Below are 13,905 nucleotides of genomic sequence, written 5' to 3' on the forward strand. Positions count from 1 at the left end.
ATCCAACTTGGATTCCTTGACGGAGTCGGTACCTTCGTGCATATCAATCAAAGTGTCCCAAATTTCCTTTGCATTCTCAAGGCGGCTGATTTTGTTGAATTCTTCGGGGCACAATCCGTTGAAGAGAATATCACAAGCTTGAGCATTGTATTGCAACATCTTCAACTTCATCCGCGTAGCTTCACGGTTTGGTTCTTTTCCCATCAAAGAAGTCACTTGCAAACCAACACCACACAATAGCCCAAACGCGGGGGGTTATGTCCAAAGAATATGCATTTTCATTTATTGCTTCAACTAGCAAAATTAGTACCATCCAAAGGTAAGGACCTCTTACGGTGATTAATTTCCCTCGCTAGACGCATACTCTCCTAGGGTTGTGAAACCAAGGCTATGACCACCAAAAGCTATGGAAATCAAAGCAAATGGAGACCAAAGCTCTAATACCACTTGTAGGATCGAAAGTATGTCTAGAGGGGGGGGGTGATTAGACTACTTTACCAAATTAAAAATAACCTTTTCCCAATTTTAGTCTTGGCAGATTTTAGCTATTGTAGGACAAGTCAAGCAATCATCACACAATTCAAGCAAGCATGCAAAGAGTATATTGGCAGTGGAAAGTAAAGCATGCAACTTGCAAGAATGTAAAGGGAAGGGTTTGGAGAATTCAAACGCAATTGGAGACACGGATGTTTTTCCCGTGGTTTGGATAGGTGGTGCTATCCTACATCCACGTTGATGGAGACTTCAACCCACAAAGGGTAACGGTTGCGCGAGTCCACGAAGGGCTCCACCCACAAACGGTAACGGTTGCGCGAGTCCACGAAGGGCTCCACCCATGAAGGGTCCACAAAGAAGCAACCACCCACAAAGGGTCCACGAAGAAGCAACCTTGTCTATCCCACCATGGCCATCGCCCACAAAGGACTTGCCTCACTAGCGGTAGATCTTCACGAAGTAGGCGATCTCCTTGCCCTTACAAACTCCTTGGTTCAACTCCACAATCTTGTTGGAGGCTCCCAAGTGACACCTAGCCAATCTAGGAGACACCACTCTCCAAGAAGTAACAAATGGTGTGTAGGTAATGAACTCCTTCTCTCTTGTGCTTCAAATGATAGTCTCCCCAACACTGAACTCTCTCTCATAGGATTTGGATTTTGTGGAAAGAAGATTTGAGTGGAAAGCAACTTGGGAAGGCTAGAGATCAAGATTCATATGGTAGGAATGGAATATCTTGGTCTCAACACATGAGTAGGTGGTTCTCTCTCAGAACATATGAGTTGGAATTGTGTATGTGTTCTGATGGCTCTCTCCACGAATGAACAGGAGGTGGAGGGGTATATATAGCCTCCACACAAAATCCAACCGTTACACACAGTTTTCCAATCTCGGTGGGACCGAATCAACAAACTCGGTCGGACCGAAAATGTAAACCTAGTGACCGTTAGAGATTTTCGGTGGGACTGATATGCAACTCGGTAGGACCGATATGGTTAGGGTTTGGGTATAACGTAATCTCGATGAGACCGATTACACAAACTCGGTGAGACCGAATTTGGTAATTAGCTAACCAGAGAGTTGGTCAGGCAAACTCGGTGGGACCGATTTGCTCTTTTGGTGAGACCAAAAAGTTACAAAAAGGAAACACTGAATTTACATTGCAATCTCGGTGGGACCGATTCGCTCTTTCGGTGAGACCGAAAAGTTACGAAAGGGAAACAGAGAGTTTGCAATCCCATCTCGGTGAGACCGAGATCCCTATCGGTAGAACCGAATTGCTAGGGTTTGGCAGTGGCTTATGACAAGTGAAACTCGGTGGCGCCGGATAGGAAGAATCGGTAGGACCGAGTTTGGCTTAGGGTTTAGGTCATATTTGGATATGGGAAAGTAGTTGAGGGTTTTGGAGCATATCACTAAGCACATGAAGCAAGAGGCTCATTAAGCAACACCTCATCCCTCCTTGATAGTATTGGCTTTTCCTAAAGACTCAATGTGATCTTGGATCACTAAAATATAAAATGAAGAGTCTTGAGCTTTTGAGCTTGAGCCAATCCTTTGTTCTTAGCATTTTGAGGGTTCCACTTTCACATCCATGCCATGCCAATCATTGAGCTTTCCTGAAATAATCATCTTGGAATAGCATTAGCTCAATGAGCTATATGTTGTTATGAATTACCAAAACCACCTAGGGATAGTTGCACTTTCACCATCACAAACCCTTATCTCCCGCATTACATTATTTTCCATTTGCTTCTCGTTTTCCTCTCCCCCACTTCACCCTTGCCGTTTTATTCACCCTCTCTCTCTCTCTCTCCGTCCTCCCTCTCTTTCTCTATTTGCTCTTTTTACCCCTTGCACTTTCTGCCGTTATGTCTGAAATCGGGGAAATTATTGTCGATATGGACAATTATAATATCATGAAAAATTCTGATGCTCCTGCTAAAGAACCCCCTATCTTACATACAAAAAAATTCTGAATTGCTAGTGGTAATATTATTGGAAAAGGAGTTATCCAAGATTTCTTTACTTGTGCCGGTGCTTTGCCTTCTATGGTTAGCTCTATCCTTCATAGAACTAGTAGTCTTGCGGACGCTATCGCCATGCTTATAGTTGAACTTGAAAGACAATTTATGCACATGCATCCTTGCATACAGATGATTTTCTTAGAATTTTCTAATATTGAGCGTTCTTCTATTAAGCGTTCCGCTACTATCTTTTTGGCTCATGAGTTTAGATTTATAATAAAAGAGGCCAAATAAATCTTTGCACATTATAGGGTGGACGCTTGCCGTCCTCCCATAGAGGCTAACCTTTTTGATCAAGAAGAAATAATGCGTTTTCAATCTCTAGACTATGTTGCTTTCAATGAAAATCTTAGAAAAAGGGTTCCTACCGATGTTCTAGTTGATAGAATTTCTAAACATAATAAAGATTTGTCTATTCAAAATAATGAACTAGGATATTCTCTTGAGTATAAGCTCACAAAGTTCTGTCAAAAGAATGCTTATAATGATGAATTGGTTGTGCAATACGAAGGGCCAAAGGAGGAACCTATACCTCCCAAAGTTAATCTTGGGGACTTTTATCCCATTAAATTTAGCCCGTTTGATTACTTTTGCTTGCCTCAAAGAAAACTTGCTGCCGAACGTAGAGAGTATGAAATGAGTTTTAATGATCTATCTTATTATTATGGCAATACCTAGATCTATCCTTGCTTTTATGCCTAGCTAGGGGCGTTAAACGATAGCGCTTGTTGGGAGGCAACCCAATTTTATTTTTATTCCTTGCTTTTTGCTCCTGTTTAGTAATAAATAATCTATCTAGCCACTTTTTTGGTTGTGTTTTTTGTGTTTAATTAGTGTTTGTGCCAATTAGAACCGTTGGGAAGACTTGGGGAAAGTCTTTTTAATCTTGCTGTAAAAAGCAAAAACTTTAGCGCTCACGAGAACTGCTGCCATTTTTACTTGGAAAGTGATATTTAGTTAATTCTTTTTGCAGATGATTAATAGATAAATTCCTCACGTCCAGCATTTTAGTTTAGAATTCTTGGGGTTCCAGATCTTGCCTTAGCTACAGATTACTACATACTATTTGTGACGCCCCCGATTTGACCGTACACTAATCATACACGCAAACGTGTACGACCAAAATCAGGGACTCACGGGAAGATATCACAACACAACTCTACAAATAAAATAAGTCATACAAGCATCATATTACATGCCAGGGGCCTCGAGGGCTTGAATAAAAGAGCTCGATCATAGACGAGTCAGCGGAAGCAACAGTATCTGAGTACAGACATAAGTTAAACAAATTTGCCTTAAGAAGGCTAGCACAAACTAGGATACAGATCGAAAGAGGCGCAAGCCTCCTGCTTGGGATCCTCCTAAACTACTCCTGGTCGTCGTCAGCGGGCTGCACGTAGTAGTAGGCACCTCCAGCGTAGTAGGAGTCGTCGTCGACGGTGGCGTCTGGCTCCTGGGCTCCATCGTATGGTCGCAGCAATCGGGTGGCAGACAAACAAGAATGTAGGGCCATTGATGATAAACTAGCATCCTATACTAAGCATTTAGGATTGCAGGTAAAGTATCAACAACTGTAGCAACAATGACAGGCTATGCATCAGAATAGGATTAACGGAAATCAGTAACATGCTACACTACTCTAATGCAAGCAGTAGAGAGAAGAATAGGCGATGTCTGGTGATCAGGGGGGGCTTGCCTGGTTGCTCTGGCAAGAGAGAGGGGTCGTCAACACCGTAGTCGTACTGGGTAGCAGCGGCGTCGGTCTCGTTGTCTAGCGAGAGAAGAGGGGGAAGAAACAATAAATATTAAGCAAACAGATGCATAGCGATGCATGACATGACAATTATCGGTGATAGGGGTGCCCTAACGCGTTATGAGGTGGTACCGTGAAGGGGGAAAACATCTGGGAAAATATCCCCGGTGTTTCACGTTTTTGGATAGATGAACCGGAGGGGGAAAGTTGCGTGTTCGCTATGCTAGGGATGCATGGCGGACAAACGGGTTGCGCATCCGGATTTGTCTCATCGTTCTGAGCAACTTTCATGTACAAAGTTTTTCCATCCAAGCTACGGTTTATTTTATATTAATTTTAAAAGATTTAAATCATTTTTAGGATTAATTTAATTATTTAAATCAACATTATCCAGAATAGTGTTTGCTGATGTCATCATGATGTCAGCATGACATCAACAGTTGACCTGGTCAACCTGACAGGTGGGGTCCCACCTGTCACCGACTGTTTGACTAATTAACAATAGTTAATTAGGTTAACTAGTTACTAGTTTAATTAACCTTAATTAGTTAATTTAAACAGAATTAATTAAGTTAATTATTTAGTTATTTATTTATTTATTTATTTTTATTATTACTATTTATTAAATCTTTTTTATTAATCGTTCTGGGGCTAGGGCCCACTCGTCATAGGCCCAAAGGCCTTAACGGGCACACGGGCGCGCTTGGGCGCCGCCCGAATTGGCCCGGCCGCGGGCTACTGGGTCCGACGCTGGTGGCAGTGGCCGCTGCTAGAGCCGCAGCAGCAAGGGGCCGCCACGGCGAGCGGCGGGACCCGTGAGCGGGGCAAGCAAGGGCTATCGGGGGGCGCGGTCGGCGGGCTACGGCAGCGCGGGGCAAGCGTGCGCGGTGCAAGGTGTGCGGCAGCAGAGGTGAGGCGCGGCCAAGCGCGTGGCTAACCGGAGGCGGGCGCGCAGCCGTCAGCGGGTAGCGCAGCAGGGAGGGCCTCGCGCGGGCGGGCGGCGGTGGAGGCGCAGGCGGAGCGGGACGGCCGTGGGCGAGCTGCCGGCGGCAGCAATCGCTGCGGTAAGCAGGGAGGAAGAGGCGCGGCTGGGCGCGTCGCCTGGACGCATGGGGCGCACGGTCGAGCGCCTCGACCGCGATGCAGGGGCGCTGCTACAGTAGGAGAAGAGGGCGGCAGCGGAGCGGGGCCACGCTGGTGGGGCGCCGCGAGCGCGGGTGCAGGACGCGCACGGGCGCGGCGAGGCGTGCACGAGCTCGGGCGCGGGTCAGCAGCAGCGGGCGCGGTGAGCAGGGATAGGGGAGAGAGGAGGAGGCACGCGGGGCGTGCTCACGGGGGGCGTAGGGATCATGGCAGAGGTGCGCGAGGAGGGTGACGGGGATGACAACGCCGGAGAGGGAGCAGGCCGGCGAGGGAGCGCGGGCTCCAGGCGGCGGCGTCCAATGGCGACGGCGAGGGGGCGGCCTCGATCCCCTTCCCCGATCCAGATCGGATCGGGAGGTGGGGGCTGACGAGGGGGAGTGGGGGAAGTGGGGGTAGTGGGTTAGGGTTTGCCTGGGGGAGTGGATAAGAGGGAGTGGGGGAGTGGCCGGCTAGGCCTGGTGGGTTGGCCCAGCTGGGCCGAAGCCTAGGGGGGTTTTTGTTCTATTTTTTGTTTGGTTCTTTTTTTTATTTATTTTCCTTTCTGTTTTATTTCATTTTAATGTATTTAGGCATTTTCTAAAAAGGTGTTTTCTGCACTATAATTACCTAGGTATTTAACTGCACACTTCGAACATTTTTGTTTCCATGTTTGAAAACTTTTATTATTTAACTTTATTTTAAATTTGAATTTGGAACGGTTTTTGATCTAACGATAGGTTAGCAACAGTAATTGTGGTGACGTGGCATCATTAGCAGATGCTACTGTAGCTTGATTATCCTGGCGTCACAATTCTCCTCCACTACAAGAAATCTCGTCCCAAGATTTAGGAGGTAGAAGGAAACAATGCGGGGTATTCATCACGCAGGCGGTCCTCGCGTTCCCAAGTGGCTTCATCTTCAGAGTGATGCGACCACTGGACCTTGAGGAATTTGATCGCCTTCTGACATGTGCGGCATTCAGCTTGGTCAAGAATGCGGACCGGATACTCTTTATAGGAGAGGTCCTGTTGCAATTCGAGCACTTCATGATCCACTGCTTGGATTGGGTCCTTGAAGCAACGGCGGAGCTGTGACACATGAAACACATCGTGAACCTAAGAAAGGTTCGGCAGAAGTCTAGTTGATATGCCACTTTTCCACGTCTTTCGAGAATAGTGAAGGGACCAATATAGCGAGGAGCTAGCTTGCCATTGATCCCGAAGCATTGAGCACCCTTCATTGTCGTAACTCGAAGATAAGCCTTTTCGCCAGGTTGATAGACCATGTCTTGGTGATGACGGTCATACTGACTTTTCTGACGTGACTGAGCAGTCTTGAGATTCTCGCGAATAATGCGAACTTGTTCTTCAGCCTGTTGGATAATATCCGGACCGAAGAGTGGACGTTCCCCAGTTTCTGACTAGTTCAGAGGGGTACGACACTTTCGTCCATATAACACTTCGAAGGGGGACATCTTCAGACTAGCTTGATAGATATTATTATAAGAGAACTCGGCACATGGAAGAGATTCCTCCCATTTCTTGCCGAAGGAAATTACACAAGCTCGAAGCATGTCTTCAAGAACTTGGTTGACACGTTCAATCTATCCTTGCGACTGAGGATGAAACGCAGTACTGAACGACAGATGAGTTCCCGTAGCTTCTTGGAAACTTGCCTAGAATCTTGAAGTGAATAAGCTGCCATGGTCTGAACTGATAACCAGTGGAATACCGTGAAGTGAAACAATTCTGGACATGTAGAGAGTCGCAAGCTGACTAGCAGTGATTGTTTCTTTGACTGCCAGAAAATGTGCAACTTTAGAAAGTCGGTCAATGATGACAAGAATAGCATCATTACCTTTCTGCGATTTGGGAAATCCAGTGACGAAATCCATTTCAACATGGCCCCATTTCCATTTAGGAATAGAGATAGGTTGCAGAGTTCCAGCAGGCCTTTTATGTTCAGCTTTGATACGACGGCAAACGTCGCACTCAGCAACATAACGAGCAATGTCCTACTTCATATTAGACAACCAGAATCTCTGACGAATATCCTGGTACATCTTTGTACTACCGGGATGAATAGACAAAGGCGTATCATGAGCTTCTTTCATAACCTTTTTAGTCTGATCCAGGTTTTTCCTCGAACATGGTACCACTAGGCGGCCTTTGAAGTACAAGGCGCCATCATCGGTGATAGTGAAGAATGAGGGCTTTCATTCTGCTAGATGGCATTTAATCTTATGGACTTCAGAGTCATAACCTTGAATAGTCTTTATACCATCTACGAGATCTGGTACGACAGCCAGGGTATTTAGAGAACCCTTATTAACAACACGAAGCTTCATCTTTTGGAACTCCGGGGGAGGGGGAGCGAGTGCACTAGGGGGAACAATATGAAGGTTCAGCCTTTTGAATTCTTCAACAAGCGAGGGCTGAACTTTGTGAACCTGGAGGTGGTTGCAGTAAGACTTGCGACATTAGCCTTGCCTGGGGTATAGGATATACCCATGTCAAAATCTGCAATAGTCTCCATCCATCTCTGCTGACGGAGGTTTAGGTCTGGCTGAGTAAACAAATACTTCAGACTTTGGTGGTCGGTGAAGATCTCGCAACGATTACCGAGAAGGTAATGTCGCCACTGCTTCAGTGCATGAATGACAAAAGCAAGCTCGGGGTCGTGAATTGGGTAGTTTTCTTCATGAGGGCACAGTTGACGAGAAGCATAAGCAATCACTCTGCGCTCTTGCATTAGGACACAGCCTAATCCTTGACGGGAAGCATCGTAGTAAATGACGAAGTCCTTCTTAGTATCAGGTGGAGCAAGCACTGGGGCAGAAGTCAATTTGTCTTTGAGCGCCTGGAAACTTTCCTGACACTTGTCTGTCCATTGGAACTTGACACCCTTATGCAACAGATTAGTCAGAGGCCTGGCAATCTTGGAGAAGTTCTCGACGAATCAATGGCAATAGCTGGCAAGACCGAGAAAAATTCGGACTTGCTTGACATTCTTCGGAGGAGTCCAATCGAGCATAACCTGAACTCGTTCAGGGTTGACGGCAATACCATCCTTGGAGATGACATGCCCAAGATAGGTTACTTCAGGGAGCCAGAATTCACACTTGGAATACTTAGCATAGAGTTGACGCTCTCGAAGCTTTTCCAGCACAAGACGAAGATGTTCAGCATGTTCTTCCTTGTCCTTGGAAAATACAAGGATATTGTCCAAATAAACCATGACGAACTTGTCGGGGTAATCCATGAATATGTAGTTCATCAGGCGAGAGAAGGTGGCTAGAGCATTCGTTAAGCCGAATGACATGACGGTGTACTCGTATGATCCATACCGAGTCACGAAGGCGGTCTTTGGGATATCCTCTTCACGAACACGGATCTGGTGGTAACCCAACCTCAAGTCGAGTTTGGAGAACACTGATGAACCAGCCAGTTGATCATAAACATCATTGATCCGAGGGAGGGGGTATTTGTTTTGAATAGTGGCTTGGTTAATAGGACGATAGTCTTGGACTAATCGGTTCGTCCCATCCTTCTTATTAAACAAAGAGAGAAGGTGCTCCCCAAGGAGAGCAACTAGGGCGAATGAAACCTTTGCTAAGAGATTTGTCGATTTCCTCCTTAAGCTCAATGAGTTCATGCGACGACATCTTGTAGGGTCGTTTGGCTATAGGAGTGATGCCTGGTTTCAAGTCGATGATGAATTCGATAGCTCTAGCAGGGGGAATCCCTGGAAGTTCTTCCGGAAAGACATCTTGGAATTCACGAACGACGGGAATGTTTTCAATGCCCTCGAGTGGTGCAGCGTTTAACGCATTCAAGGCATAAAGTTGTGCCTCAGCGTTCTGAACTAGATGAGCTTGGTAGGTAATTATTTCATTAGAAGGGTGTAGCAGATGGACAGTCTTAGTGGTGCAAACTATAGAAGCAGTATGCGCTTTCAACCAATCCATTCCCAGAATGAGGTCGATGCTACATGGCTTCAGTACGATGGGAGAGACAAGGAATTCCAGTCCTTCGATTTCAACGTGGATGTCATTGCAAATCATGGAGGTCCGACATTGGCCCGCGGGAGTGTGTACTAATAGCGAAGTGTTCATGTCCTCACATTTAATGTCATGCAAGCATGCAAAATCTTCTGACATGAATGAATGCAATGCACATGTATCAAATCAAACAGATGCTGGTACTGAATTTACGAGGAGTGTACCCATCACGGTAGCAGGATGGTCTAGAACTTCATTGAGATCAACATGGTTGGCATGAACACGACCATAAGACCTGGCATTGTTGTTGCGAGGCTGGTTGCTTCCACGACCAGCTGCAGGAAGGGACAGTTGATTCTGGTTCTGAACGCAGTTCCTGGCGAGGTGACCTGGTTGGCCACACTTGTAGCACAGGCCATTATTGGGAGTGGGAACAAGAGCTCGGGGTGGTGGAGCTGGAAGTCTCGGCTGTCTAGTTGGTGGGGGAGGCAGACACGGTGCAGCATAGGACTGTCTTGGACCAGGTGCAGTTGGATGGTACATGCTATTGGGAATCCATATCCTACGCTTCTGCAGGACGGCCCCAAAGATGAGCCCGTGTCACGGTTGCGCCTGTGAGAGCTCTGGTGTTCCTGCAGACCAGTTTCGACATTGATGGCCTTGTTCACCAAGGTGGCGAAATCAGCAAAGTCATGCACTAGAAGTGCAAGCTTGATGTCAGATTGAAGGCCATCACGGAACTTCTCCTGTCTGCGTGCATCAGTTGCAATGTCTTCTTCAACATAGTGGGATAAGTCCAGAAACTCTCGCTAATAAGCTTCCATAGTTTTGTTGCCCTGAGTGAGGTTGCGAAACTCATGCTTCTTTCGGTCCATGACTCCCCGAGGAATGAAGCGGGCACGGAAAGCAGTTTGGAAGTCTGGCCAGGTGATGATTGTTCCAACTGGCAGAGTACGCCTGTGGCTGTCCCACCATTGAGCAGCGGGTCCTTTCAGGAAGAAGGAAGTAAAGGTGACATAGCTGGCAGGGGCTACATTAGCAGACTCCATCTCATAGGTGATGTCACGGAGCCAGTCATCAGCATCCAGAGGCTGAGTTGAGCTGCGATACACAGTTGGGTTGAGGCGCATGCAATCCTATAGAGTCACTTGGGCTGGCTGCTGGTTCATATTGGGGCGAGGAAACTGAGCCATCATATTTTCCATGAATTGATGGTTCAGCTCGAACTGTTGGATCATACTAGTCATGTACTCAGGCGGTGGTGGGGCATGGCCACCACGACCACGACCACCTAGTCTAACCATCCTGCTAATATATAACAGGGGTAGTTCAGCATTGAGAAATTGCAAGGACAAGAATCATTCATGATGAAACATGCATAATGAAAGGAACACGATAGATACTACTTAGTAGTTTGCATATCTTACAAGAGAGATCATGCATAGAGTTCGGTACACAGAGTTTAGTACATAGGCTAAGAACATAATAGGCGGCACGAGGCTCGCGGTGAATGCATCTAACACTAACAAGCAAGCCTACATCAGTCCCAGGAGGAACTGTGGAGGTAGGTGTAGCCTGACAGCTGGTAGTGACGCGACGGGAAGTCCTCCACGTGAGTAGCCTGGGGTCCACGGATACTCTAGTGCGGAACCCGATGTGCAGGTGGAAGAAGAGGACCAAGTGCGGGAGAGTAGCCTCCCACATCTGGCCAGCCGACGCCCTGGGGCATCACGGTCCTGGCAGGGTAGATCGCAGAACGCGACAGATCACCAGATCAGACAGAGGGGTGCAACAGCGTCAGAGCACGGTACAGGTGTTGACGGGTGGTGTACAACTCGCGGCGAAGAGCTCGGTTAGCTCTATCCAGTCCATCAGCATGCAGAACCAGGTTCTGGTGGTAGAAGGGCTCTCGGGTGATAGTGGAGTAGGCAGCAGTGTAGTACCCCTCCGCACCAACATCGGATGCGATAGCAATGTGCCTGAAAGGGGAGGTGTCCAACTCCCGATACTCTCCATCAAGATGTGTCAGAGCAGCATAAGCAGCATCGTGGACCGCCATATCGATAGTCACTCCAACACCATGAGCAGTGTGCAGCACGGTAGTGGAGTCAGACTCCTGAGAGTAGAGGTGGATGATGACACGATACTACTCCTGGTTGAAGTCCTGGTACTCCTCGTAGATGGTGTACTCAGGGTGCCAGCGATAACCCAGATAGGTCATCATCTCAACCAACATAGCAGGTGATCCTGAGGCACCAATGGCCGTCGTGTGGCGGACGACCTGTCTCGTGGGTTCCATCTGAAAACAAAGATGTTTCAAAGGAGTCAAATGACAATGTCGATAATGTTCAATATACTACTCTAAAGAATAGCTAGGGCTTATCCAAATTTGGGGTGAACATGGTCACGGGATCCTAATGTTAGAGTTAGTAAAATCGTTTAGCCCGAGTAGAAGAGAGTTTAAAGTCCTAGAGTAAGGATCGAGGAGTAAAATATCCTAATACCACCCAAATGGCGATGTGGGCCCGTAAGACACACAACCATGTTAGTAAAAAGTTTTGTAATGTCTAGACTCGACTTCGGCCAAGGAGTGAGGAAGGGGGATTCCTACAGGCAGTCGGCTCTGATACCAACTTGTGACGCCCCTGATTTGACCGTACACTAATCATACATGAAAACGTGTACGACCAAGATCAGGGACTCACGAGAAGATATCAAAACACAACTCTACAAATAAAATAAGTCATACAAGCATCATATTACAAGCCAGGGGCCTCGAGGGCTTGAATACAAGAGCTCGATCATAGACGAGTCAGTGGAAGCAACAATATCTGAGTACAAACATAAGTTAAACAAGTTTTCCTTAAGAAGGCTAGCACAAACTGGGATACAGATCGAAAGAGGCGCAGGCCTCTTGCCTGGGATCCTCCTAAACTACTCCTGGTCGCCGTCAGTGGGCTGCACGTAGCAGTAGGCACCTCCAGCGTAGTAGGAGTCGTCGTCGACGGTGGCGTCTGGCTCCTAGGCTCCATCGTCTGGTCGCAGCAATCGGGTATAGAAAGGGGGGAAAGAGGGAGCAAAGCAACAGTGAGTACTCATCCAAAGTACTCGCAAGCAAGGAGCTACACTACATATGTATGCATTGGTATCAAATGGAAAAGGGGTATCATATGTGGACTGAACTGCAGAATGCCGGAATAAGAGGGGGATAGCTAGTCCTTTCGAAGACTACGCTTCTGGTAACCTCCATCTTGCAGCAGAAGAAGAGAGTAGGTGGTAAGTTCATCAAGTAACATCGCATAGCATAATCCTAACCGATGATCCTCCCCTCGTCGCCCTGTGAGAGAGTGATCGCCGGTTGTATCTGGCACTTGGAAGGGTGTATTTTATTAAGTATCTGGTTCTAGTTGTCATAAGGTCAAGGTACAACTCCAAGTCGTCCTGTTACCGAAGATCACGGCTAGTCGAACAGATTAACTTCCCTGCAGGGGTGCACCACATTTCCCAACACGCTCGATCCCCTTTGTCCGGACACACTTTCCTGGGTCATGCCCGGCCTCAGAAGATCAACACGTCGCAGCCCCACCTAGGCACAACAGAGAGGTTAGCACCCCGGTCTAAATCCTATGCGTGCAGGGGTCTGGGCCCATCGCCCATTGCACACCTGCACGTTGCGTGGGCGGCCGGAGAGCAGACCTAGCAACCTCCATTACAAAGGAAGTTACGCTACGCAGTCCAACCCGGCGCGCGCCGCTCAATCGCTAACGTCACGAAGGCTTCGGCTGATACCACGACGCCGAGTGCCCATAACTGTTCCCGCGTAGTTGGTTAGTGCATATAGGCCAGTGGCCAGACTCAGATCAAATACCAAGATCTAGTTAAGCGTGTTATCTTGAAGTAACCGCGAACGCCGACTAGGGCTAGGCCCACCTCTCACCTAGGCGGTCTCAACCTGCCTTGTCGCTCCTCCACAAAGATCCACATAGAAGGCCGTCGGGAAAGTATGTCCTTCCAGCCCCCAATTCGTGAATCAACTGCGGGTACTCAACGAGCCGACCCGACTTTAGTCACAACATATATATGTGTAGTAGGTATAGTATATACCCGTGATCAACACCCGACGTGATCACGGCCCGATAGTACAGCATGGCAGACATACAAGAATGTAGGGCCACTGATGATAAACTAGAATCCTATACTAAGCATTTAGGATTGCAGGTAAAGTATCAACAACTGTAGCAACAATGACAGGCTATGCATCAGAATAGGATTAACAGAAAGCAGTAACATGCTACACTACTCTAATGCAAGCAGTAGAGAGAAGAATAGCCGATATCTTGTGATCAAGGGGGGGCTTGCCTGGTTGCTCTGGCAAGAGAGAGGGGTCGTCAACACCGTAGTCGTACTGGGTAGCAGCGGCGTCGGTCTCGGTGTCTAGCGAGAGAAGAGGGGGAAGAAACAATAAATATTAAGCAAACAGATGCATAGCGATGCATGACATGACAAGT

Source organism: Triticum urartu, chromosome 2, assembly GCF_003073215.2.
Source record: "Triticum urartu cultivar G1812 chromosome 2, Tu2.1, whole genome shotgun sequence".
NCBI classification, from domain to species: Eukaryota; Viridiplantae; Streptophyta; class Magnoliopsida; order Poales; family Poaceae; genus Triticum; species Triticum urartu.